Raw genomic sequence first — 26,313 nt, forward strand, 5'->3', positions numbered from 1 at the left:
AAGGAGGGGTGTCTGAATGGGCCTCCTCCTCTTCCTGTGTAACAGGCTCGAGGAGGGGGGGCTGAATGGGCCTCCTCCTGTTCCAGTGTAACAGACTCGAGAGGGGGGCCTGAATGGGCCTCCTCCTGTTCCTGTGTAACCGACTTGAGGAGGAGGAGGGGCTGAATGGGCCTCCTCCTGTTCCTGTGTAAGAGACTCGAGGAGCTGAATTGGCCTCCTCCTGTTCCTGTGTAACCGTCTCGAGGGGGGGGTCTGAATGGGCCTCCTCCTCTTCCTGTGTAACAGACTCGAGGAGGGGGGGGGCTGAATGGGCCTCCTCCTGTTCCAGTGTAACAGACTCGAGAGGGGGACCTGAATGGGCCTCGTCCTGTTCCTGTGTAACAGACTCGAGGAGCTGAATGGGCCTCCTCCTGTTCCTGTGTAACCGACTTGAGGAGGGGGGGCTGAATGGGCCTCCTGTTCCTGTGTAACAGACTCGAGGGGGGGGGCTCTGAATGGGCCTCCTCCTGTTCCTGTATAACAGACTCGAGGAGGGGGGTGCTGAATGGGCCTCCTGTTCCTGTGTAACAGACTCGAGGAGGGGGTCTGAATGGGCCTCCTCCTGTTCCTGTGTAACAGACTCAAGGAGGGGGGGCTGAATGGGCCTCCTCCTGTTCCAGTGTAACAGACTCGAGACGGGGGCCTGAATGGGTCTCCTCCTGTTCCTGTGTAACCGACTTGAGGAGGAGGAGGGGCTGAATGGGCCTCCTCCTGTTCCTGTGTAAGAGACTCGAGGAGCTGAATTGGCCTCCTCCTGTTCCTGTGTAACCGTCTCGAGGGGGGGGTCTGAATGGGCCTCCTCCTCTTCCTGTGTAACAGACTCGAGGAGGGGGGGGGGCTGAATGGGCCTCCTCCTGTTCCAGTGTAACAGACTCGAGAGGGGGACCTGAATGGGCCTCGTCCTGTTCCTGTGTAACAGACTCGAGGAGCTGAATGGGCCTCCTCCTGTTCCTGTGTAACCGACTTGAGGAGGGGGGTCTGAATGGGCCTCCTCCTGTTCCTGTGTAACAGACTCAAGGAGGGGTCTGAATGGTCCTCCTCCTGTTCCTGTGTAACAGATTCGAGAGGGAGGTTGAATGGGCCTCCTCCTGTTCCCGTGGGACAGACTCGAGTAGGGGGCTGACTGGGCCTCCTCCAGTTCCTGTGTAACAGACTCGAGGAGGGGGCTGAATGGGCCTCCTCCTGTTCCTGTGTAACATGCTCGAGGAGGGTGGCTGAATGGGCCTCCTCCTGTTCCTGTGTAGGGGGCGGCTGAGTGGGCCTCCTCCTGTTCCTGTGTAACAGACTCGAGGAGGGGGCTGAATGGGCCTCCTCCTCTTCCTGTGTAACAGACTCGAGGAGGGTGGCTGAATGGGCCTCCTCCTGTTCCTGTGGAACAGACTCGAGGAGGGGGGGGCTGAATGGGCCTCCTCCTGTTCCTGTGTAACAGACTCGAGGAGGGGGGCTGAATGGGCCTCCTCCTCTTCCTGTGTAACAGACTCGAGGAGGGTGGCTGAATGGGCCTCCTCCTGTTCCTGTGTAATAGGCTCGAGGAGGGGGCTGAATGGGCCACCTCCTGTTCCTGTGAAACAGACTCGAGGAGGGGCTGAATGGGCCACCTCCTGATCCTGTGTAACAGACTCGAGGAGGGGGGGCTGAATGGGCCTACTCCTGTTCCTGTGTAATAGGCTCGAGGAGGGGGGCTGAATGGGCCACCTCCTGTTCCTGTGTAACAGACTCGAGGAGGGGCTGAATGGGCCTCCTCCTGTTCCTGTGTAACAGGCTCGAGGAGAGGGGCTGAATGGGCATCCTCCTGATCCTGTGTAACAGACTCGAGGGGCTGAATGGGTCTCCTGTTCCTGTGTAGCAGACTCGAGGAGAGGGGGCTGAATGGGCCTCCTTCTGTTCCAGTGTAACAGACTCGAGGGGCTGAATGGGGCTCCTTCTGTTCCTGTCACATTCTCGAGGAGGGGGCTGAATGGGCCCCCTCCTGTTCCTGAGTAACAGACTCGAGGAGGGGAGGGCTGAATGGGCCTCCTCCTGTTTCTGTGTAACAGGCTCGAGGAAGGGTGTTGAATGGGCCTCCTCCTGTTCCTGTGTAACAGACTCGAGGAGCTGATTGGGCCTCCTGCTGTTCCTGTGTAACAGACTCGAGGAGCTGAATGAGCCTCCTCCTGTTCCTGTGTAACAGGCTCGAGTAGGGGGGGCTGAATGGGCCTCCTGTTCCTGTGTAACAGACTCGAGGGGCTGAATGGGCCTCCTCCTGTTCCTGTGTAACAGACTCGAGAAGGGGGGGCTGAATGGACCTCCTCCTGTTCCTGTGCAACAGACTCGAGGGGCTGAATGGGCCTCCTCCTGTTCCTGTGTAACAGACTCGAGGAGATGGGCGGCCGAATGGGCCTCCTCCTGTTCCTGTGTAACAGACTCGAGGGGCTGAGTGGGCCTCCTCCTGTTCCTGTGTAACAGGCTCGAGGGGCTGAATGGGCCTCCTCCTGTTCCTCTGTAACAGACTCGAGGGGTGAATGGGCCTCCTCTTGTTCCTGTGAAACAGACTCGAGGAGGGGGCTGACTGGGCCTCCTCCAGTTCCTGTGTAACAGACTCGAGGAGGGGGGCTGAATGGGCCTCCTCCTGTTCCTGTGTAACAGACTCGAGGAGGGGGCGGCTGAGTGGGCCTCCTCCTGTTCCTGTGTAACAGACTCGAGGAGGGGGGCTGAATGGGCCTCCTCCTCTTCCTGTGTAACAGACTCGAGGAGGGGGGCTGAATGGGCCTCCTCCTGTTCCCCTGAAACAGACTCGAGGAGGGGCCGAATGGGCCTCCTCCTGTTCCTGTGTCATCGGCTTGAGGAGGGGGGGCTAAATGGGCCTCCTCCTGTTCCTGTGTAACAGGCTCGAGGAGGGGGGCTGAATGGGCCACCTCCTGTTCCTGTGTAACAGACTCGAGGAGGGGCTGAATGGGCCTCCTCCTGTTCCTGTGTAACAGGCTCGAGGAGAGGGGCTGAATGGGCATCCTCCTGATCCTGTGTAACAGACTCGAGGGGCTGAATGAGTCTCCTGTTCCTGTGTAGCAGACTCGAGGAGAGGTGGCTGAATGGGCCTCCTTCTGTTCCAGTGTAACAGACTCGAGGGACTGAATGGGGCTCCTTCTGTTCCTGTGTCACATACTCGAGGAGGGGGCTGAATGGGCCCCCTCCTGTTCCTGAGTAACAGACTCGAGGAGGGGAGGGCTGATTGGGCCTCCTCCTGTTTCTGTGTAACAGGCTCGAGGAAGGGTGTTGAATGGGCCTCCTCCTGTTCCTGTGTAACAGACTCGAGGAGCTGAATGGGCCTCCTCCTGTTCCTGTGTAACAGGCTCGAGTAGGGGGGGCTGAATGGGCCTCCTGTTCCTGTGTAACAGACTCGAGGGGCTGAATGGGCCTCCTCCTGTTCCTGTGTAACAGACTCGAGGAGGGGGGGCTGAATGGACCTCCTCCTGTTCCTGTGTAACAGACTCGAGGGGCTGAATGGGCCTCCTCCTGTTCCTGTGTAACAGACTCGAGGAGATGGGCGGCCGAATGGGCCTCCTCCTGTTCCTGTGTAACAGACTCGAGGGGCTGAATGGGCCTCCTCCTGTTCCTGTGTAACAGGCTCGAGGGGCTGAATGGGCCTCCTCCTGTTCCTCTGTAACAGACTCGAGGGGTGAATGGGCCTCCTCTTGTTCCTGTGAAACAGACTCGAGGAGGGGGCTGACTGGGCCTCCTCCAGTTCCTGTGTAACAGACTCGAGGAGGGGGGCTGAATGGGCCTCCTCCTGTTCCTGTGTAACAGACTCGAGGAGGGGGCGGCTGAGTGGGCCTCCTCCTGTTCCTGTGTAACAGACTCGAGGAGGCGGGCTGAATGGGCCTCCTCCTCTTCCTGTGTAACAGACTCGAGGAGGGGGGCTGAATGGGCCTCCTCCTGTTCCCCTGAAACAGACTCGAGGAGGGGCTGAATGGGCCTCCTCCTGTTCCTGTGTCATCGGCTTGAGGAGGGGGGGCTAAATGGGCCTCCTCCTGTTCCTGTGTAACAGGCTCGAGGAGGTGGCTGAATGGGCCTCCACCTGTTCCTGTGTGACAGACTCGAGGGGGGGGTCTGAATGGGCCCCCTTCTGTTCCAGTGTAACAGACTCGAGGAGTGGGGCTGAATGGGCCTCCTCCTGTTCCTGTGTAACAGACTCGAGGGGCTGAATGGGCCTCCTACTGTTACTATGTAACAGACTCGAGGAGGGGCCTGAATGGGCCTCCTCCTGTTCCTGTGTAACAGACTCAAGGAGGGGGGCTCAATGGGCCTCCTCCTATTCCTGTGTAACAGACTCGAGGGGCTGAATGGGCCTCCTCCTATTCCTGTGTAACAGACTCGAGGGGCTGAATGGGCCTCCTCCTGTTCCTGGGTAACAGACTCGAGCAGGGGGGGCTGAATGGGCCTACTCCTGTTCCTGTGTAATAGGCTCGAGGAGGGGGGCTGAATGGGCCTCCTCCTGTTCCTGTGTAACAGACTCGAGGGGCTGAATGGGCCTCCTCCTGTTCCTGTGTAACAGACTCGAGGAGGGGGGGCTGAATGGGCCTCCACCTGTTCCTGTGTAACAGACTCGAGGAGGGGGGCTGAATGGGCCTCCTCCTGTTCCTGTGTAACAGACTCGAGGAGAGGTCTAAATTGGCCTCCTCTTGTTCCTGTGTAACAGACTCGAGGAGAGGGGCTGAATGGGCCTCCTCCTGTTCCTGTGTAACAGACACGAGGAGGGAGCTGAATGGGCCTCCTCTTGTTCCTGTGTAACAGACTCGAGGAGAGGGGCTGAATGGGCCTCCTCCTGTTCGTGTGTAACATACTCGAGTTGGTGGGATCTGAGTGGGCCTCCTCCTGTTCCTGTGTAACAGGCTCGAGGGGTTGAATGGGCCTCCTCCTGTCCCTGTTTAACAGACTCGAGGAGGGGGGTGAATGGGCTTCTCCTGTTCCTGTGTAATAGACACGAGGAGAGGGGACTGAATGGGCCTCCTCCTGTTCCTGTGTAATAGACTCGAGGAGGGGGCTGAATGGATCTCCTGCTGTTCCTGTGGAACAGACTCGAGGAGATGGGCGGCCGAATGGGACTCCTCCTGTTCCTGTGCAACAGACTCGAGGGGCTGAAGGGGCCTCCTCCTGTTCCTGTGTAACAGAGTCGAGGAGGGGGGGCTGAATGGGCCTCCTCCTGTTCCTGTGTAACAGACACGAGGAGGGGGCGGCTGAGTGGGCCTCCTCCTGTTCCTGTGTAACAGACACGAGGAGGGGGCGGCTGAGTGGGCCTCCTCCTGTTCCTGTGTAACAGACACGAGGAGGGTGCGGCTGAGTGGGCCTCCTCCTGTTCCTGTGCAACAGACTCGAGGAGCTGAATGGGCCACCTCCTGTACCTGAGTAACAGACTCGAGGAGGGGCGGCTGATTGGGCCTCCTCATGTTCCTGTGTAACAGGCTTGAGGGGCTGAATGGGCCACCTCCTGTACCTGTGTAACAGACTCGAGGGGCTGAATGGGCCTCTTCCTGTTCCTGTGAAACAGACTCGAGGAGGGGGGGCTGACTGGGCCTCCCCCTGTTCCTTGGTAACAGACTCGATGAGGGGGGTCTGAATTGGCCTCCTCCTGTTCCTGTGTAACAGACTCGAGGAGGGGGGGCTGAATGGGCCTCCTCCTGTTCCTGTGTAACAGACTGGAGGAGGGAGGGCTGAATGGGCCTCCTCCTGTTCCTGGGTAACAGACTCGAGGAGGGGGGGCTGAAAGGCCTCCTCGTGTTCCTGTGTAACAGACTCGAGGAGGTGGGGCTGAATGGGCCTCCTCCTGTTCCTGTGTAACAGACTCGAGGAGGGGGGGTCTGAGTGGGCCTCCTCCTGTTCCTGTGTAACAGACTCGAGGAGGGGGGCTGAATGGGCCCTCTCCTGTTCCTGTGTAACAGAATCGAGGGGCTGAATGGGCATCCTCCTGTTCCCGTGTAATAGGCGCGAGGGACTGAATGGACCTCCTCCTGTTCCTGTGTGACAGGCTCGAGGGGCTGAATGGGCCTGCTCCTGTTCCTGTGTAACAGGCTCGAGGAGGGGGCTGAATGGGCCTCCTCCTGTTTCTGTGTAACAGACTCGAGGAGGGGGGCTGAATGGGCCTCCTCCTGTTCCTGTGTAACAGACTCGAGGAGGGGGCTGAATGGGCCTCCTCCTGTTCCTGTGTAACAGACTCGAGGAGGGGGGCTGAGTGGGCCTCCTCCTGTTTCTGTGTAACAGACTCGAGGAGGGGGGCTGAATGGGCCCTCTCCTGTTCCTGTGTAATAGACTCGAGGAGGGGGCTGAATGGGCCTCCTCCTGTTCCTGTGTAACAGACTCGAGGGGCTGAATGGTCCTCCTCCTGTTCCTGTGTAACTGGCTCGAGGGGCTGAATGGGCCTCCTCCTGTACTTGTGTAACAGGCTCGAGGGACTGAAAGGGCCTCCTCCTGTTCCTGTGTAACAGGCTCGAGGAGGGGGGACTGAATGGGCCTCCTCCTGTTCCAGTGTAACAGACTCGAGGAGGGGGGCTGAATGGGCCTCCTCCTGTTCCCGTGTAACAGGCGCGAGGGACTGAATGGGCCTCCTCCTGTTCCTGTGTAACAGGCTCGAGGAGGGGGGGCCTGAATGGGCCTCCTCCTGTTCCTGTGTAGCAAACTCAGGAGAGGGGGTTGAATGGGCCTCCTCCTGTTCCTGTGTAACAGGCTCAAGGGGCTGAATGGGCCTCCTCCTGTTCCTGTGTAACAGACTCGAGGGGCTGAATGGGCCTCCTCCTGTTCCTGTGTAACAGGCTCGAGGAGGGGGGGCCTGAATGGGCCTCCTCCTGTTCCTGTGTAGCAAACTCAGGAGAGGGGGTTGAATGGGCCTCCTCCTGTTCCTGTGTAACAGGCTCAAGGGGCTGAATGGGCCTCCTCCTGTTCCTGTGTAACAGACTCGAGGGGCTTAATGGGCCCCTCCTGTTCCTGTGTGACAGGCTCGATGAGGGGGGTCTGAATGGGCCTCCACCTGTTCCTGTGTAACAGACACGAGGGGGGGGGGGGGCTGAATTGGCCTCCTCCTGTTTCTGTCTAACAGGCTGGAGGGGCTGAATGGACCTCCTCCTGTTCCTGTGTAACTGACTCGAGGAGTGGGGGCTGAATGGGCCTCCTCCTGTTCCTGTGTAACAGACTCGAGGAGGGGGGGCTGAATGGGCCTCCACCTGTTCCTGTGTAACAGACTCGAGGAGCTGAATGGGCCTCCTCCTGTTCCTGTGCAACAGACTCGAGGAGGGGGTTGAATGGGCCTCCTCCTGTTCCTGTGTAACAGACTCGAGGGTCTGAATGGGCCTCCTCCTGTTCCTGTGTAACCGTCTCAAGGAGGGGGGGCTGAATGGGCCTCCTCCTGTTCCTGTGTAACAGACTGGAGGAGGGGTCTGAATGGGCCTCCTCCTGTTCCTGTGTAACAGACTCGAGGGTCTGAATGGGCCTCCTCCTGTTCCTGTGTAACAGACTCGAGGAGCTGAATGGGCCTCCTCCTGTTCCTGTGCAACAGACTCGAGGAGGGGGCTGAATGGGCCTCCTCCTGTTCCTGTGTAACAGACTCGAGGGTCTGAATGGGCCTCCTCCTGTTCCTGTGTAACCGTCTCAAGGAGGGGGGGCTGAATGGGCCTCCTCCTGTTCCTGTGTAACAGACTCGAGTAGGGGTCTGAATGGGCCTCCTCCTGTTCCTGTGTAACAGACTCGAGGAGGAGGGGCTGAATGGGCCTCCTCCTGTTCCTGTGCAACAGACTCTAGGAGCTGAATGGGACTCCTCCTGTACCTGAGTAACAGACTAAAGGAGGGGCGGCTGAATGGGTCTCCTCCTGTTCCTGTGTAACAGGCTTGAGGCGCAGAATGGGCCACCTCCTGTTCCTGTGTAACAGACTCGAGGGGCTGAATGGGCCTCCTCCTGTTCCTGTGAAGCAGACTCGAGGAGGGGGGGCTGAATGGGCCTCCACCTGTTCCTGGGTAACAGACTCGAGGAGGGGTTCTGAATGGGCCTCCTCCTATTCCTGTGTAACAGGCTCGAGGAGGGGGAGCTGAATGGGCCTCCTCCTGTTCCTGTGTAACAGACTGGAGGAGGGGGGGCTGAATGGGCCTCCTCCTGTTCCTGGGTAACAGACTCGAGGAGGGGGGGCTGAAAGGGCCTCCTCGTGTTCCTGTGTAACAGACTCGAGGAGGTGGGGCTGAATGGGCCTCCTCCTGTTCCTGTGTAACAGACTCGAGGAGGGGGGGTCTGAGTGGGCCTCCTCCTGTTCCTGTGTAACAGACTGGAGGAGGGGGGCTGAATGGGCCCCATCCTCTTCCTGTGTAACAGGCTCGAGGAGGGGGGCTGAATGGGCCTCCTCCTGTTCCTGTGTAACAGAATCGAGTGGCTGAATGGGCCTCCTCCTGTTCCCGTGTAATAGGCGCGAGGGACTGAATGGGCGTGCTCCTGTTCCTGTGTAACAGGCTCGAGGAGGGGGCTGAATGAGCCTCCTCCTGTTCCTGTGTAACAGACTCGAGGAGGGGGGCTGAGTGGGCCTCCTCCTGTTTCTGCGTAACAGACTCGAGGAGGGGGGCTGAATGGGCCCTCTCCTGTTCCTGTGTAATAGACTCAAGGAGGGCGCTGAATGGGCCTCCTCCTGTTCCTGTGTAACAGACTCGAGGGGCTGAATGGGCCTCCTCCTGTTCCTGTGTAACTGGCTCGAGGGGCTGAATGGGCCTCCTCCTGTTCCTGTGTAACAGGCTCGAGGAACTGAATGGGCCTCCTCCTGTTCCTGTGTAACAGGATCGAGGAGGGGGGGCTGAATGGGCCTCCTCCTGTTCCAGTGTAACAGACTCGAGGAGGGGGGCTGAATGGGCCTCCTCCTGTTCCCGTGTAACAGGCGCGAGGGACTGAATGGACCTCCTCCTGTTCCTGTGTAACAGGCTCGAGGGACTGAATGGGCCTTCTCCTGTTCCTGTGTAACAGGCTCGAGGAGGGGGGGCCTGAATGGGCCTCCTCATGTTCCTGTGTCGCAAACTCAGGAGAGGGGGCTGAATGGGCCTCCTCCTGTTCCTGTGTAACAGGCTCGAGGGGCTGAATGGGCCTCCTCCTGTTCCTGTGCAACAGACTCAAGGAGCTGAATGGGCCTCCTCCTGTACCTGAGTAACAGACTCGAGGAGGGGCGGCTGAATGGGCCTCCTCCTGTTCCTGTGTAACAGGCTTGAGGGGCTGAATGGGCCTCCTCCTGTTCCTGTGTAACAGACTCGAGGGGCTGAATGGGCCTCCTCCTGTTCCTGTGAAACAGACTCGAGGAGGGGGAGCTGAATGGGCCACCTCCTGTTCCTGGGTAACAGATTCGAGGAGGGGGGTCTGAATGGGCCTCCTCCTGTTCCTGTGTAACAGACTCGAGGAGGGGGGGGCTGAATGGGCCTCCTCCTGTTCCTGTGTAACAGACTCGAGGAGGGGGGCTGAATGGGCCTCCTCCTGTTCCTGTGTAACAGACTCGAGGAGGGGGGCTGAGTGGGCCTCCTCCTGTTTCTGTGTAACAGACTCAAGGAGGGGGGTTGAATGGGCCCTCTCCTGTTCCTGTGTAATAGACTCGAGGAGGGGGCTGAATGGGCCTCCTCCTGTTCCTGTGTAACAGACTCGAGGGGCTGAATGAGCCTCCTCCTGTTCTTGTGTAACAGGCTCGAGGGGCTGAATGGGCCTCCTCCTGTTCCTGTGTAACAGGCTCGAGGGACTGAATGGGCCTCCTCCTGTTCCTGTGTAACAGGGTCGAGGGACTGAATGGGCCTCCTCCTGCTCCTGTGTAACCGACTTGAGGAGGAGGCGGCTGAATGGGCCCCCTCCTGTTCCAGTGTAACAGACTCGAGGAGGGGGGGCTGAATGGGCCTCCTCCTGTTCCTGTGTACAGACTCGAGGAGGGGGGCTGAATGGGCCTCCTGCTGTTCCTGTGTAACAGATTTGAGGAGGGGGCTGAATGGGCCTCCTCCTGTTCCTGTGTAACAGACTCGAGGAGGGGGAGGCTGAATGGGCCTCCTCCTGTTCCTGTGTAACCGACTTGAGGAGGAGGCGGCTGAATGGGCCTCCTCCTGTTCCTGTGTAACAGACTCGAGGAGGGGGGGCTGAATGGGCCTCCTCCTGTTCCTGTGTACAGATTCGAGGAGGGGGGCTGAATGGGCCTCCTCCTGTTCCTGTGTACAGGCTCGAGGAGGGGGGCTGAATGGGCCTCCTGCTGTTCCTGTATAACAGACTCGAGGAGGGGGGGCTGAATGGGCCTCCTCCTGTTCCTGTGTAACAGACTCGAGGAGGGGCGGCTGAATGGGCCTCCTCCTGTTCCTGTGTAACAGGCTTGAGGGGCTGAATGGGCCACCTCCTGTTCCTGTGTAACAGACTCGAGGGGCTGAATGGGCCTCCTCCTGTTCCTGTGAAACAGACTCGAGGAGGGGGGGCTGAATGGGCCTCCACCTGTTCCTGGGTAACAGACTCGAGGAGGGGGGTCTGAATGGGCCTCCTCCTGTTCCTGTGTAACAGACTCGAGGAGGGGGGGCTGAATGGGCCTCCTCCTGTTCCTGTGTAACAGACTGGAGGAGGGGGGGCTGAATGGGCCTCCTCCTGTTCCTGGGTAACAGACTCGAGGAGGGGGAGCTGAAAGGCCCTCCTCGTGTTCCTGTGTAACAGACTCGAGGAGGTGGGGCTGAATGGGCCTCCTCCTTTTCCTGTGTAACAGGCTAGAGGAGGGGGGCTGAATGGGCCTCCTCCTGTTCCTGTGTAACAGAATCGAGGGGCTGAATGGGCCTCCTCCTGTTCCCGTGTAATAGGCGCGAGGGAATGAATGGACCTCCTCCTGTTCCTGTGTAACAGGCTCGAGAGGCTGAATGGGCCTGCTCCTGTTCCTGTGTAACAGGCTCGAGGAGGGGGCTGAATGAGCCTCCTCCTGTTCCTGTGTAACAGACTCGAGGAGGTGGGCTGAGTGGGCCTCCTCCTGTTTCTGTGTAACAGACTCGAGGAGGGGGGGCTGAATGGGCCTCCTCCTGTTCCTGTGTACAGACTCGAGGAGGGGGGCTGAATGGGCCTCCTGCTGTTCCTGTGTAACAGATTTGAGGAGGGGGCTGAATGGGCCTCCTCCTGTTCCTGTGTAACAGACTCGAGGAGGGGGAGGCTGAATGGGCCTCCTCCTGTTCCTGTGTAACCGACTTGAGGAGGAGGCGGCTGAATGGGCCTCCTCCTGTTCCTGTGTAACAGACTCGAGGAGGGGGGGCTGAATGGGCCTCCTCCTGTTCCTGTGTACAGATTCGAGGAGGGGGGCTGAATGGGCCTCCTCCTGTTCCTGTGTACAGGCTCGAGGAGGGGGGCTGAATGGGCCTCCTGCTGTTCCTGTATAACAGACTCGAGGAGGGGGGGCTGAATGGGCCTCCTCCTGTTCCTGTGTAACAGACTCGAGGAGGGGCGGCTGAATGGGCCTCCTCCTGTTCCTGTGTAACAGGCTTGAGGGGCTGAATGGGCCACCTCCTGTTCCTGTGTAACAGACTCGAGGGGCTGAATGGGCCTCCTCCTGTTCCTGTGAAACAGACTCGAGGAGGGGGGGCTGAATGGGCCTCCACCTGTTCCTGGGTAACAGACTCGAGGAGGGGGGTCTGAATGGGCCTCCTCCTGTTCCTGTGTAACAGACTCGAGGAGGGGGGGCTGAATGGGCCTCCTCCTGTTCCTGTGTAACAGACTGGAGGAGGGGGGGCTGAATGGGCCTCCTCCTGTTCCTGGGTAACAGACTCGAGGAGGGGGAGCTGAAAGGCCCTCCTCGTGTTCCTGTGTAACAGACTCGAGGAGGTGGGGCTGAATGGGCCTCCTCCTTTTCCTGTGTAACAGGCTAGAGGAGGGGGGCTGAATGGGCCTCCTCCTGTTCCTGTGTAACAGAATCGAGGGGCTGAATGGGCCTCCTCCTGTTCCCGTGTAATAGGCGCGAGGGAATGAATGGACCTCCTCCTGTTCCTGTGTAACAGGCTCGAGAGGCTGAATGGGCCTGCTCCTGTTCCTGTGGAACAGGCTCGAGGAGGGGGCTGAATGAGCCTCCTCCTGTTCCTGTGTAACAGACTCGAGGAGGTGGGCTGAGTGGGCCTCCTCCTGTTTCTGTGTAACAGACTCGAGGAGGGGGGCTGAATGGGCCCTCTCCTGTTCCTGTGTAATAGACTCGAGGAGGGGGATGAATGGGCCTCCTCCTGTTCCTGTGTAACAGACTCGAGGGCCTGAATGGGCCTCCTCCTGTTCCTGTGTAACTGGCTCGAGGGGCTGAATGGGCCTCCTCCTGTTCCTGTGTAACAGACTCGAGGAGCTGAATGGGCCTCCTCCTGTTCCTGTGCAACAGACTCGAGGGTCTGAATGGGCCACCTCCTGTTCCTGTGTAACCGTCTCAAGGAGGGGGGGCTGAATGGGCCTCCTCCTGTTCCTGTGTAACAGACTCGAGGAGGGGTCTGAATGGGCCTCCTCCTGTTCCTGTGTAACAGACTCGAGGAGGAGGGGCTGAATGGGCCTCCTCCTGTTCCTGTGCAACAGACTCGAGGAGCTGAATGGGCCTCCTCCTGTACCTGAGTAACAGACTCGAGGAGGGGCGGCTGAATGGGCCTCCTCCTGTTCCTGTGTAACAGGCTTGAGGGGCTGAATGGGTCACCTCCTGTTCCTGTGTAACAGACTCGAGGGGCTGAATGGGCCTCCTCCTGTTCCTGTGAAACAGACTCGAGGAGGGGGGGCTGAATGGGCCTCCACCTGTTCCTGGGTAACAGACTCGAGGAGGGGGGTCTGAATGGGCCTCCTCCTGTTCCTGTGTAATAGGCGCGAGGGACTGAATGGACCTCCTCCTGTTCCTGTGTAACAGGCTCGAGGGGCTGAATGGGCCTGCTCCTGTTCCTGTGTGACAGGCTCGAGGAGGGGGCTGAATGAGCCTCCTCCTGTTCCTGTGTAACAGACTCGAGGAGGGGGGCTGAGTGGGCCTCCTCCTGTTTCTGTGTAACAGACTCGAGGAGGGGGGCTGAATGGGCCCTCTCCTGTTCCTGTGTAATAGACTCGAGGAGGGGGATGAATGGGCCTCCTCCTGTTCCTGTGTAACAGACTCGAGGGCCTGAATGGGCCTCCTCCTGTTCCTGTGTAACTGGCTCGAGGGGCTGAATGGGCCTCCTCCTGTTCCTGTGTAACAGGCTCGAGGGACTGAATGGGCCTCCTCCTGTTCTTGTGTAACAGGCTCGAGGGACTGAATGGGCCTCCTCCTGTTCCTGTGTAACAGGCTCGAGGAGGGGGGGCTAAATGGGCCTCCTCCTGTTCCAGTGTAACAGACTCGAGGAGGGGGGCTGAATGGGCCTCCTCCTGTTCCCGTGTAACAGGCGCGAGGGACTGAATGGGCCTCCTTCTGTTCCTGTGTAACAGGCTCGAGGAGGGGGGGCCTGAATGGGCCTCCTCCTGTTCCTGTGTAGCAAACTCAGGAGAGGGGGCTGAATCGGCCTCCTCCTGTTCCTGTGTAACAGGCTCAAGGGGCTGAATGGGCCTCCTCCTGTTCCTGTGTAACAGGCTCGAGGAGGGGGGTCTGAATAGGCCTCCTCCTGTTCCTGTGTAACAGACTCGAGGAGGGGGGGCTAAATGGGCCTCCTCCTGTTCCTGTGTAACAGGCTCAAGGGGCTGAATGGGCCTCCTCCTGTTCCTGTGTAACAGACTCGAGGAGCTGAATGGGCCTCCTCCTGTTCCTGTGTAACAGACTCGAGGAGGGGGGGCTGAATGGGCCTCCTGTTCCTGTGTAGCAAACTCGAGGAGAGGGGGCTGTATGGGCCTCCTCCTGTTCCTATGTAGCAAACTCGAGGAGAGGGGGCTGAATTGGCCTCCTCCTGTTCCTGTGTAACAAACTCGAGGAGGGGCGGCTGAATGGGCCTCCTCCTGTTCCTGTGTAACAGGCTCGAGCTGCTGAATGGGCCTCCTCCTGTTCCTGTGCAACAGACTCGAGGAGCTGAATGGGCCTCCTCCTGTCCCTGAGTAACAGACTCGAGGATGGGCGGCTGAATGGGCCTCCTCCTGTTCCTGTATAACAGGCTTGAGGGGATGAATGGGCCTCCTCCTGTTCCTGTGTAACAGACTCGAGGGGCTGAATGGGCCTCCTCCTGTTCCTGTGAAACAGACTCGAGGTGGGGGGGCTGAATGGGCCTCCTCCTGTTCCTGGGTAACAGACTTGAGGAGGGGGGTCTGAATGGGCCTCCTCCTGTTCCTGTGTAACAGACTCGAGGAGGGGGGGCTGAATGGGCCTCCTCCTGTTCCTGTGTAACAGGCTCGAGGAGGGGGGCTGAATGGGCCTCCTCCTGTTCCTGTGTAACAGACTCGAGGAGGTGGGGCTGAATGGGCCACCTCCTGTTCCTGTGTAACAGACTCGAGGAGGGGGGGTCTGAGTGGGCCTCCTCCTGTTCCTGTGTAACAGACTCGAGGAGGGGGGCTGAATGGGCCCCATCCTCTTCCTGTGTAACAGGCTAGAGGAGGGGGGCTGAATGGGCCTCCTCCTGTTCCTGTGTCACAGAATCGAGGGGCTGAATGGGCCTCTTCCTGTTCCTGTGTAACAGGCTCGAGGAGGGGGCTGAATGAGCCTCCTCCTGTTCCTGTGTAACAGACTCGAGGAGGGGGGCTGAGTGGGCCTCCTCCTGTTTCTGTGTAACAGACTCAAGGAGGGGGGCTGAATGGGCCCTCTCCTGTTCCTGTGTAATAGACTCGAGGAGGGGGCTGAATTGACCTCCTCCTGTTCCTGTGTAACAGACTCGAGGGGCTGAATGAGCCTCCTCCTGTTCCTGTGTAACATGCTCGAGGGGCTGAATGGGCCTCCTCCTGTTCCTGTGTAACAGGCTCGAGGGACTGAATGGGCCTCCTCCTGTTCCTGTGTAACAGGGTCGAGGGACTGAATGGGCCTCCTCCTGTTCCTGTGTAACCGACTTGAGGAGGAGAGGGGCTGAATGGGCCTCCTCCTGTTCCAGTGTAACAGACACGAGGAGGGGGGGCTGAATGGGCCTCCTCCTGTTCCTGTGTAACAGACTCGATGAGGCGGCTGAATGGGCCCCCTCCTGTTCCAGTGTAACAGACTCGAGGAGGGGGGGCTGAATGGGCCTCCTCCTGTTCCTGTGTACAGACTCAAGGAGGGGGGCTGATGGGCCTCCTGCTGTTCCTGATTAACAGATTCGAGGAGGGGGCTGAATGGGCCACCTCCTGTTCCTGTGTAACAGACTCGAGGAGGGGGAGGCTGAATGGGCCTCCTCCTGTTCCTGTGTAACCGACTTGAGGAGGAGGCGGCTGAATGGGCCCCCTCCTGTTCCAGTGTAACAGACTCGAGGAGAGGGGGGCTGAATGGGCCTCCTCCTGATCCTATGTAACAGACTCGAGGGGCTGAATGGGCCTCCTCCTGTTCCTGTGTACAGACTCGAGGAGGGGGGCTGAATGGGCCTCCTCCTGTACCTGTGTAACAGACTCGAGGAGGGGGGGCTGAATGGGCCTCCTGCTGTTCCTGTGTAACAGACTCGAGGAGGGGGCTGAGTGGGCCCCCTCCTGTTCCTGTGTAACAGACTCGAGGAGGGGGGCTGAATGGGCCCCATCCTGTTCCTGTGTAACAGAATCGAGGGGCTGAATGGGCCTCCTCCTGTTCCCGTGTAACAGGCGCGAGGGACTGAATGGACCTCCTCCTGTTCCTGTGTAACAGGCTCGAGGGGCTGAATGAGCCTCCTCCTGTTCCTGTGTAACAGACTCGAGGAGAGGGGGGCTGAATGGGCCTCCTCCTGATCCTGTGTAACAGACTCGAGGGGCTGAATGGGCCTCCTCCTGTTCCTGTGTACAGACTCGAGGAGGGGGGCTGAATGGGCCTCCTCCTGTACCTGTGTAACAGACTCGAGGAGGGGGGGCTGAATGGGCCTCCTGCTGTTCCTGTGTAACAGACTCGAGGAGGGGGCTGAGTGGGCCCCCTCCTGTTCCTGTGTAACAGACTCGAGGAGGGGGGCTGAATGGGCCCCATCCTGTTCCTCTGTAACAGAATCGAGGGGCTGAATGGGCCTCCTCCTGTTCCCGTGTAACAGGCGCGAGGGACTGAATGGACCTCCTCCTGTTCCTGTGTAACAGGCTCGAGGGGCTGAATGGGCCTCCTCCTGTTCCTGTGTAATAGGCTCGAGGAGGGGGCTGAATGGGCTTCCTCCTGTTCCTGTGTAACAGACTCGTGGGGCTGAATGCGCCTCCTCCTGTTCCTGTGTAACAGGCTCGAGGGGCTGAATGGGCCTTCTCCTGTTCCCGTGTAACAGACTCGAGGGACTGAATGGGCCTCCACCTGTTCCTGTGTAACAGGCTCGAAGGGCTGAATGAGCCTCCTACTGTTCCTGTGTAACAGGCTCGAGGGACTGAATGGACCTCCTCATGTTCCTGTGTAACAGGCTCGAAGGGCTGAATGAGCCTCCTCCTGTTCCTGTGTAACAGGCTCGAGGGACTGAATGGACCTCCTCCTGTTCCTGTGTAACAGGCTCGAGGGACTGAATGGGCCTCCTCCTGTTCCTGTGTAACAGACTCGAGGAGGGGGCTGAATGGGCCTCCACCTGTTCCTGTGTAACAGACTCGAGGAGGGGGGCCTGAATGGGCCTCCTCCTGTTCCAGTGTAACAGACTCGAGGGGCTGAATCGGCCTCCTCCTGTTCCCGTGTAACAGACTCGAGGAGGGGGCTGAATGGGCCCCCTCCTGTTCCAGTGTGACAGGCTCGAGGAGGGGGGGCTGAATTGGCCTCCTCCTGTTCCTGTGTAACAGACTCGAGGAGGGGGCCTGAATGGGCCTCCTCCTGTTCCTGTGTAACAGACTCGAGGGGGGGGGGGGGCTGAATGGGCCTCCTCCTGTTCCTGTGTAACAGAATCGAGGGGCTGAATGGGCCTCCTCCTGTTCCCGTGTGATAGGCGCGATGGACTGAATGGACCTCCTCCTGTTCCTGTGTAACAGGCTCGAGGGGCTGAATGGGCCTGCTCCTGTTCCTGTGTAACAGGCTCGAGGAGGGGGCTGAATGAGCCTCCTCCTGTTCCTGTGTAACAGACTCGAGGAGGGGGGCTGAGAGGGCCTCCTCCTGTTTCTGTGTAACAGACTCGAGGAGGGGGGCTGAATGGGCCCTCTCCTGTTCCTGTGTAATAGACTCGAGGAGGGGGATGAATGGGCCTCCTCCTGTTACTGTGTAACAGACTCGAGGGCCTGAATGGTCCTCCTCCTGTTCCTGTGTAACTGGCTCGAGGGGCTGAATCGGCCTCCTCCTGTTCCTGTGTAACAGGCTCGAGGGACTGAATGGGCCTCCTCCTGTTCTTGTGTAACAGGCTCGAGGGACTGAATGGGCCTCCTCCTGTTCCTGTGTAACAGGCTCGAGGAGGGGGGGCTAAATGGGCCTCCTCCTGTTCCAGTGTAACAGACTCGAGGAGGGGGGCTGAATGGGCCTCCTCCTGTTCCCGTGTAACAGGCGCGAGGGACTGAATGGACCTCCTCCTGTTCCTGTGCAACAGGCTCGAGTGACTGAATGGGCCTCCTCCTGTTCCTGTGTAACAGGCTCGAGGAGGGGGGGCCTGAATGGGCCTCCTCCTGTTCCTGTGTAGCAAACTCAGGAGAGGGGGCTGAATCGGCCTCCTCCTGTTCCTGTGTAACAGGCTCAAGGGGCTGAATGGGCCTCCTCCTGTTCCTGTGTAACAGGCTCGATGAGGGGGGTCTGAATGGGCCTCCTCCTGTTCCTGTGTAACAGACTCGAGGAGGGGGGGCTAAATGGGCCTCCTCCTGTTCCTGTGTAACAGGCTCAAGGGGCTGAATGGGCCTCCTCCTGTTCCTGTGTAACAGACTCGAGGAGCTGAATGGGCCTCCTCCTGTTCCTGTGTAACAGACTCGAGGAGGGGGGGCTGAATGGGCCTCCTCCTGTTCCTGTGTAGCAAACTCGAGGAGAGGGGGCTGTATGGGCCTCCTCCTGTTCCTATGTAGCAAACTCGAGGAGAGGGGGCTGAATTGGCCTCCTCCTGTTCCTGTGTAACAAACTCGAGGAGGGGCGGCTGAATGGGCCTCCTCCTGTTCCTGTGTAACAGGCTCGAGGTGCTGAATGGGCCTCCTCCTGTTCCTGTGCAACAGACTCGAGGAGCTGAATGGGCCTCCTCCTGTACCTGAGTAACAGACTCGAGGAGGGGCGGCTGATAGGGCCTCCTCCTGTTCCTGTGTAACAGGCTTGAGGGGCTGAATGGGCCTCCTCCTGTTCCTGTGTAACAGACTCGAGGGGCTGAATGGGCCTCCTCCTGTTCCTGTGAAACAGACTCGAGGAGGGGGGGCTGAATGGGCCTCCTCCTGTTCCTGGGTAACAGACTCGAGGAGGGGGGTCTGAATGGGCCTCCTCCTGTTCCTGTGTAACAGACTCGAGGAGGGGGGGCTGAATGGGCCTCCTCCTGTTCCTGTGTAACAGGCTCGAGGAGGGGGGCTGAATGGGCCTCCTCCTGTTCCTGTGTAACAGACTCGAGGAGGTGGGGCTGAATGGGCCACCTCCTGTTCCTGTGTAACAGACTCGAGAAGGGGGGGTCTGAGTGGGCCTCCTCCTGTTCCTGTGTAACAGACTCGAGGAGGGGGGCTGAATGGGCCCCATCCTCTTCCTGTGTAACAGGCTAGAGGAGGGGGGCTGAATGGGCCTCCTCCTGTTCCTGTGTCACAGAATCGAGGGGCTGAATGGGCCTCCTCCTGTTCCCGTGTAATAGGCGCGAGGGATTGAATGGACCTCCTCCTGTTCCTGTGTAACAGACTCGAGGAGGGGGGGCTGAATGGGCCTCCTCCTGTTCCTGTGTAACAGGCTCGAGGAGGGGGCTGAATGAGCCTCCTCCTGTTCCTGTGTAACAGACTCGAGGAGGGGGGCTGAGTGGGCCTCCTCCTGTTTCTGTGTAACAGACTCAAGGAGGGGGGCTGAATGGGCCCTCTCCTGTTCCTGTGTAATAGACTCGAGGAGGGGGCTGAATTGGCCTCCTCCTGTTCCTGTGTAACAGACTCGAGGGGCTGAATGAGCCTCCTCCTGTTCCTGTGTAACATGCTCGAGGGGCTGAATGGGCCTCCTCCTGTTCCTGTGTAACAGGCTCGAGGGACTGAATGGGCCTCCTACTGTTCCTGTGTAACAGGGTCGACGGACTGAATGGGCCTCCTCCTGTTCCTGTGTAACCGACTTGAGGAGGGGGGGGGCTGAATGGGCCTCCTCCTGTTCCAGTGTAACAGACACGAGGAGGGGGGCTGAATGGGCCTCCTCCTGTTCCTGTGTAACAGACTCGAGGAGGCGGCTGAATGGGCCTCCTCCTGTTCCTGTGTAACAGACTCGAGGGACTGAATGGGCCTCCACCTGTTCCTGTGTAACAGGCTCGAAGGGCTGAATGAGCCTCCTCCTGTTCCTGTGTAACAGGCTCGAGGGACTGAATGGGCCTCCACCTGTTCCTGTGTAACAGACTCGAGGGGCTGAATGGGCCTCCTACTGTTCCTGTGTAACAGGCTCGAGGGACTGAATGGACCTCCTCATGTTCCTGTGTAACAGGCTCGAAGGGCTGAATGAGCCTCCTCCTGTTCCTGTGTAACAGGCTCGAGGAGGGGGGGCTGAATGGGCCCCCTCCTGTTCCAGTGTGACAGGCTCGAGGAGGGGGGCCTGAATGGGCCTCCTCCTGTTCCAGTGTGACAGGCTCGAGGAGGGGGGGCTGAATGGGCCCTCTCCTGTTCCTGTGAAACAGACTCGAGGGACTGAATGGGCCTCCTCCTGTTCCTGTGTAACAGGCTCGAGGAGGGAGCTGAATGGGCCTCCTCCTGTTCCTGTGTAACAGACTCGAGGAGGGAGCTGAATGGGCCTCCTCCTGTTCCTGTGTAACAGGCTCGAGGGACTGAATGGGCCTCCTCCTGTTCCTGTGTAACAGAATCGAGGGGCTGAATGGGCCTCCTCCTGTTCCCGTGTAACAGGCGCGCGGGACTGAATGGACCTCCTCCTGTTCCTGTGTAACAGACTCGAGGAGGGGGGCTGAATGGACCTCCTGTTCCTGTGTAACAGACTCAAAGGGCCGAATGGGCCTCCTTCTCCCCCTGTATTCGGTGTTTCTGTGCAAACTCAACAAAACAGAGTCAATCTCTCCTTCGACACTCTGGGAAACCCTCAAGGCCGACATAAGGCGGGAGATTACCTCATCGAAAGCTCGCTGCGTGAAAAAGGAGAGAGGATCGACAGAGACTGGCGGTCTCCATCTTGGAGGTTGACCGACAATATCCTGGTGCCTGGATATCCTGGATACACAGAAAAATCTTGCAACTGCGATTTGAATTGATCTGCACGCACAGAGCAGTGCGTCAGTCACGACTCTCTCGGTGCAACTTCTATGAACCTGGGGAGAAGGTGGCCCATTTCCTTGCAATGACAATAATGCTTTTTCGTGTCACAAGTAGGCTGACATTAACACTGTAATGAAGTTACTGTGAAAATCCCCTAGTCGCCACACTCCGGCGCCTGTTCGGTACACGGAGGGAGAACTCAGAATGTCCAATTCACCTAACAGCACGTCTTTCGGGACTTGTGGGAGGAAACCGGAGCACCCGGAGGAAACCCACGCAGACACGGGGAGAAGGTGCAGGCTCCGCACAGACCCAAGCCGGGAATCGGACCCGGGACCCTGGTGCTGTAAAGCCACAGTGCTAGCCTCTGTGCTCCGTTGCCGCCCATCAGCGCAAGGAGCGGGCAGCCTCCCGAGAAATCTCTCGGATTCGGAGAAAAGAAGGTCATCTCGTCCACTCTTAGCCGCGCTCCACCTAAATGCAGCTTTCAGTGGGATTCACCGTGAGCTTGGAGTCCGCACCGCTTCCAGATAGCTCAGACGTGATGAGGTTGTACTGCTGACCCGCCTCTGGCCCTCTAAGCTCCGTTATCCGGGAATCCGCGTGACCAATAACTTACTGTCAAACTGGACTTACAGAGCTGTATTAACGCTCCCCCCCCCCCCCCCCCCTTACTCTCATGGGGAAGTTTCCAAACTGAATGTGGTTCCGAAGTTTTGGTTTGTATTTCAAAGTAGCCCCATATATTTACCCAAAGCATTTTTTATTACTGATGTGGAGAAGCCGGTGTTGGACTGGGGTGAGCACAGTGAGAAGTCTTCCAACACCAGGCTAAAGTCCAACAGGTTTGTTTCGAATCACTGGCTTTCGGAGCGCTGCTCCTTCCTCGGGTGAATGAAGAGGTATGTTCCAGAAACATATATATAGAGACAAAGTCAACGATGCAAGATGATACTTTGAATGAGAGTCTTTGCAGGTAATTAAGTCTTTACAGGTCCCGACGGAGTGACTGATCGATGACGATGAACATCTTGCCAAGGTCATCCCCACACCCCCACTACTTGCCTTCAAACAACCGCACAACCTCAAACAAACCATTGTTTGCAGCAAACTACCCAGTCTTCAGAACAGTGACCACGACATCACACAACCCTGCCATGGCAATCTCTGCAAGACGTGCCAGATCATCGACATGGATACCACCATTACACGTGAGAACACCACCCACCAGGTACGCGGTACATACTCGTGCGACTCGGCCAACGTTGTCTACCTCATACGCTGCAGGAAAGGATGTCCCGAAGCGCGGTACGTTGGCGAGACCATGCAGACGCTGCGACAACGGATGGACGGACATCGTGCGACAATCACCAGGCAGGAATGTTCCCTTCCAGTCGGGGAACACTCCAGCAGTCAAGGGCATTCAGCCTCTGATCTCCGGGTAAGCGTTCTCCAAGGCGGCCTTCAGGACGCGCGACAACGCAGAATCGCCGAGCAGAAACTTACAGCCAAGTTCCGCACACGTGAGTGCGGCCTCAACCGGGACCTGGGATTCATGTCGCATTACATTCACCCCCCACCATCTGGCCTGCGAAATCCTACCAACTGTCCTGGCTTGACACAATTCACACCTCTTTCACCTGTGATTATCCCTCTCTCCGGTTGCGCTGTCTGGACCTGTAAAGACTTAATTACCTGCAAAGCCTCGCATTCAAAGTATCGTCTTGCATCGTTGACTTTGTCGATAAATGCTGTGTTTGTGAACCCACCTCTTCATTCACCCGAGGAAGGAGCAGCGCTCCGAAAGACAGTGATTCAAAATAAACCTGTTGGACTTTAACCTGGTGTTGTTGGACCTCTTACTGATTTTTTGTTCTGGTCAACCTGATAACCCTAACCTTAACCCTCGAACCCTCTGGTAACTTGCTCCCTCAGAATTTAGAAGCAGTTTCAGCAGCATTTCAATCTCCTCTCACTTGTCCCGACCTGTGACAACCACCTCTTCCTGCCTCCCAGCTTGCATCCATCATTCAGGTCTTGGAGAACGGGATGTCTGGCGCGCTCTGGGGATTTATACGAAGTGGGAGGCTTTGACGACCTTGAGAAACTCTCGGACGGATACAATCTGCGTGGCCCCAACCTTTTCCCTTTCTTTCAAATCCGGGATTTCCCTCCTTCCCGTTTTTCAGGTCTTGTGGGAGGAAACCGGAGCGCCCGGAGGAGACCCACGCAGACACGGGGAGAGTACGTGCAGACTCCGCGCAGGCCGTGACCCGAGCCGGGGATCGAACCCGGGACCCCGAAATCGCGAGGTGGTAGGTGGGGCAAGGGAGCCAGAAAGGGAAGGTCGGGGAAGGGCGGGATTGGCCAGGAGAATCGGTCCAGGCGCCAGGACACTCGGATAGTGGGGCTGCCGGAGGGAACCGAGGGCAGGGACTCGACCGGCTACCTGGCCCAAAGTGGCCCAAGGTCGACAGGGTTCAGAGGTCACTGCGACGGAAACCCAGGGCGTGGGGGCGGCGCCCTCGAGCGAGCACCACCAAGCTGCCCTGAAACGAAACGAAAATGATAATCGCTTATTGTCACAAGCGGGCGTCAAATGAAGTTACTGTGAAAAGCCCCTAGTCGCCACATTCCGGCGCCTGTTCGGGGAGGCTGGTACGGGAATCGAGCCGTGCTGCTGGCCTGCCTGGGTCTGCTTTCAAAGCCAGCGATTTAGCCCTGCGCTAAACCAGTTACCAGGACCGGGAGAGCCTCCCTCACTGGGCCTGACCGATGAAGGCGTGCGACTGGGCAGGACGTTGAATCAGAGCCGACAAAACAGGGTGGGGACAAGGCCGGGAAGGCTCTGCTACGGGAGGATGGCAAGGGAGTAGCCGTACCGAGCATAGAACATAGAACATTCCGGCGCAGGACAGGCCCTTCGGCCCTCGATGTTGCGCCGACCTGTGAAACCACTCTAAAGCCCATCTACACTATTCCCTTATCGTCCATATGTCTATCCAATGACCATTTGAATGCCCTTAGTGTTGGCGAGCCCACTACTGTTGCAGGCAGGGCATTCCACGCCCTTACTACTCTCTGAGTAAAGAACCTACCTCTGAAATCTGTCTTATATCTATCTCCCCTCAATTTAAAGCTATGTCCCCTCGTGCTAGACATCACCATCCGAGGAAAAAGGCTCTCACTGTCCACCCTGTCCAATCCTCTGATCATCTTGTATGCCTCAATTAAGTCACCTCTTAACCTTCTTCTGTCTATCGAAAACAGCCTCAAGTCCCTCAGCCTTTCCTCATAAGATCCTCCCTCCATACCAGGCAACATTCTGGTAAATCTCCTTTGCACCCTTTCCAATGCTTCCACATCCTTCCTATAATGCGGCGGCCAGAATTGCACGCAATACTCCAAATGCGGCCGCACCAGAGTTTTGTACAGCTGCAACAGGACCTCATGGCTCCGAAACTCAGACACTCTACCAATAAAAGCTAACACACCGTACGTCTTCTTAACAACCCTCTCAACCTGAGTGGCAACTTTCAGGGATCTATGTACATGGACACTGAGATCTCTCTGCTCATCCACACTGCCAAGAATCTTACCATTAGCCCAGTACTCTGTCTTCCTGTTATTCCTTCCTAAATGAATCACCTCACACTTTTCTGCGTTAAACTCCATTTGCCACCTCTCAGACCAGCGCTGCAGCTTATCTATGTCCCTCTGTAACTTGTAACATCCTTCCGCACTGTCCACAACTCCACCGATTTTAGTGTCTTCCGCAAATTGACTCGCCCACCCTTCTACGCCCTCCTCCAGGTCATTTATAAAAATGACAAACAGCAGTGGCCCCAAAACAGATCCTTGTGGTACGCCACTAGTAACTGGACTCCAGTCTGAACATTTCCCATCAACCACCACCCTTTGTCTTCTTCCAGCTAGCCAATTTCTGATCCAAACTGCTAAATCTTCCTGAATCCCATGCTTCCGTATTTTCTGCAGTAGCCTACCATGGGGAACCTTGTCAAACGCGTTACTGAAATGCATATACACCACATCAACTGCTCTACCCTCATCCACCTGTTTGCCTGTTTGGTCACCTTCTCAAAGAACTCAATAAGGTTTGTGAGGCACGACCTACTCTTCACAAAACCGTGTTGACGATCTCTAGTTAAATTATTCCTTTCCAGATGATTATACACCCTATCTCAGCAGCACGGTAGCACAGTGGTTAGCACTGTGGCTTCACAGCTCCAGGGTCCCAGGTTCGATTCCCGGCTTGGGTCGCTGTCTGTGCGGAGTCTGCACGTCCTCCCCGTGTCTGCGTGGGTTTCCTCCGGGTGCTCCCGTTTCCTCCCACAGTCCAGAGACCTGCAGGTTAGGTGGATTGGCCAATGATAAATTGCCCCTTAGTGTCCAAAAAAGGTTAGGAGGGGTTATTGGGTTGCGGGGAGAGGGTGGAAGTGAGGGCTTAAGTGGGTCGGTGCAGACTCGATGGGCCGAATGGCCTCCTTCTGCACTGTATGTTCTAAAAAGAAAAAGGACGATGTTGACTGCGGAGGGAGGTTACGGACCTGGGGGGGGGGGGGGGGGGGGGGGTGTACGTCATGGTCAGCGGTGTCCGGGAGGCGGGGGGGGGGGGTACATCATGGTCAGCGGTGTCCGGGGGGGGGGGGGGGGGTACGTCATGGTTACCAGTAGTCCTGGTAAATGTGTGCGCTCCCAACTGGGACGACACGGAGTTTGCAAAGAAGACCTGGTGGAAATCCCTGACACAGAAACGCACCGACTGATCATGGTGGTGGGGTGGGGGGTCTTCAACTGCGTACAAGGCAAGTGTGATGATTGCTAACTGTACCTTTAATGTCATGAGCCCTTTAAGCCCGGGTATGGAACCCTGGGGGACTCCGCCTCCGGCTCCACCCCCCCAGGCAGCCATGTATAAGGTAATGTCCAGTGGGCAGTGAGCACACTTCTCGGTAGCTGACTGGTTCTCTGCTAATTAAAGCCTTTGTATTACCGATCATCTCTCTCGAGTTGTAATTGAGGGTGTCTCAATTTAATTAGCAGATTACTTCAAGATGGACAGCGGACAAAAGCTGGACAAACTCAATTTGGACGCTCGGTCACCAGAGGCCGCCGAAATGCTTAAATACTGGCTGCGGTGTTTTGAGGCCTACCTGAACTCCTCGGACACTACAGTCGACGGGCCTCGCAAGGTGAGCCTACTACACGCCCGGGTGGGCCACAGACCCCTCCGCGATTGAGAAGGCCACCACATACGAGGCGGCGGTCGAAATCCTGCAGAGGCGCTTTGTGAAGTGTGGTGGTATGTATTAGGGGTAATACGGTACACCATGATGCCGACAGGCTATTGGTGGATAGATACTGGGTCCTGATTGGATCTGCCGCCTACTGGGCTCCACCCAGGAATGCGGGTATAAGAACCCAGGTTTCCCCCAGCAGCATTCTGTAACCGAGCTGCTGGGGAACAAGTTCAGCTCAATAAAGCCTTGATTGATCTTACTACAACCTGCCTTGCGTCATATTGACGGTCCTACAATTTATTGAGCAGACTTAAAACACACAGTAGGAACATGGAGCTCCGGATCGCCCCGGAGTGCCTGCGAATCGGCCCCCAAGCAGCTAACTCTACCTCTATCTTGAAACATTGGCTGGCGTGTTTTGAGGGCTACCTCCGAACGGCCCCCCGGCAAACCAATGGATGAACAGAAGATGCAGGTCCTCTATTCCAGGGTGAGTCCCCACGTTCTACTCACTCATCGAGGACGAGGACGCCTTCCCCGCGGCCATCGCCGCGCTGAAGGACATCTACATCCGGCCCACCAACCAGGTCTTTGCACGCTACCAGCTGGCGACACAACGACAACTCCCCGGAGAATCGCTGGACGAGTTCTATAACGCGCTGCAGATCCTGGGTCGAAACTGCAGCTGCCCGGCGGTAACAGCGAGTG

Source organism: Scyliorhinus torazame, chromosome 5 (assembly GCF_047496885.1).
Source record: "Scyliorhinus torazame isolate Kashiwa2021f chromosome 5, sScyTor2.1, whole genome shotgun sequence".
Classification (NCBI taxonomy): domain Eukaryota; kingdom Metazoa; phylum Chordata; class Chondrichthyes; order Carcharhiniformes; family Scyliorhinidae; genus Scyliorhinus; species Scyliorhinus torazame.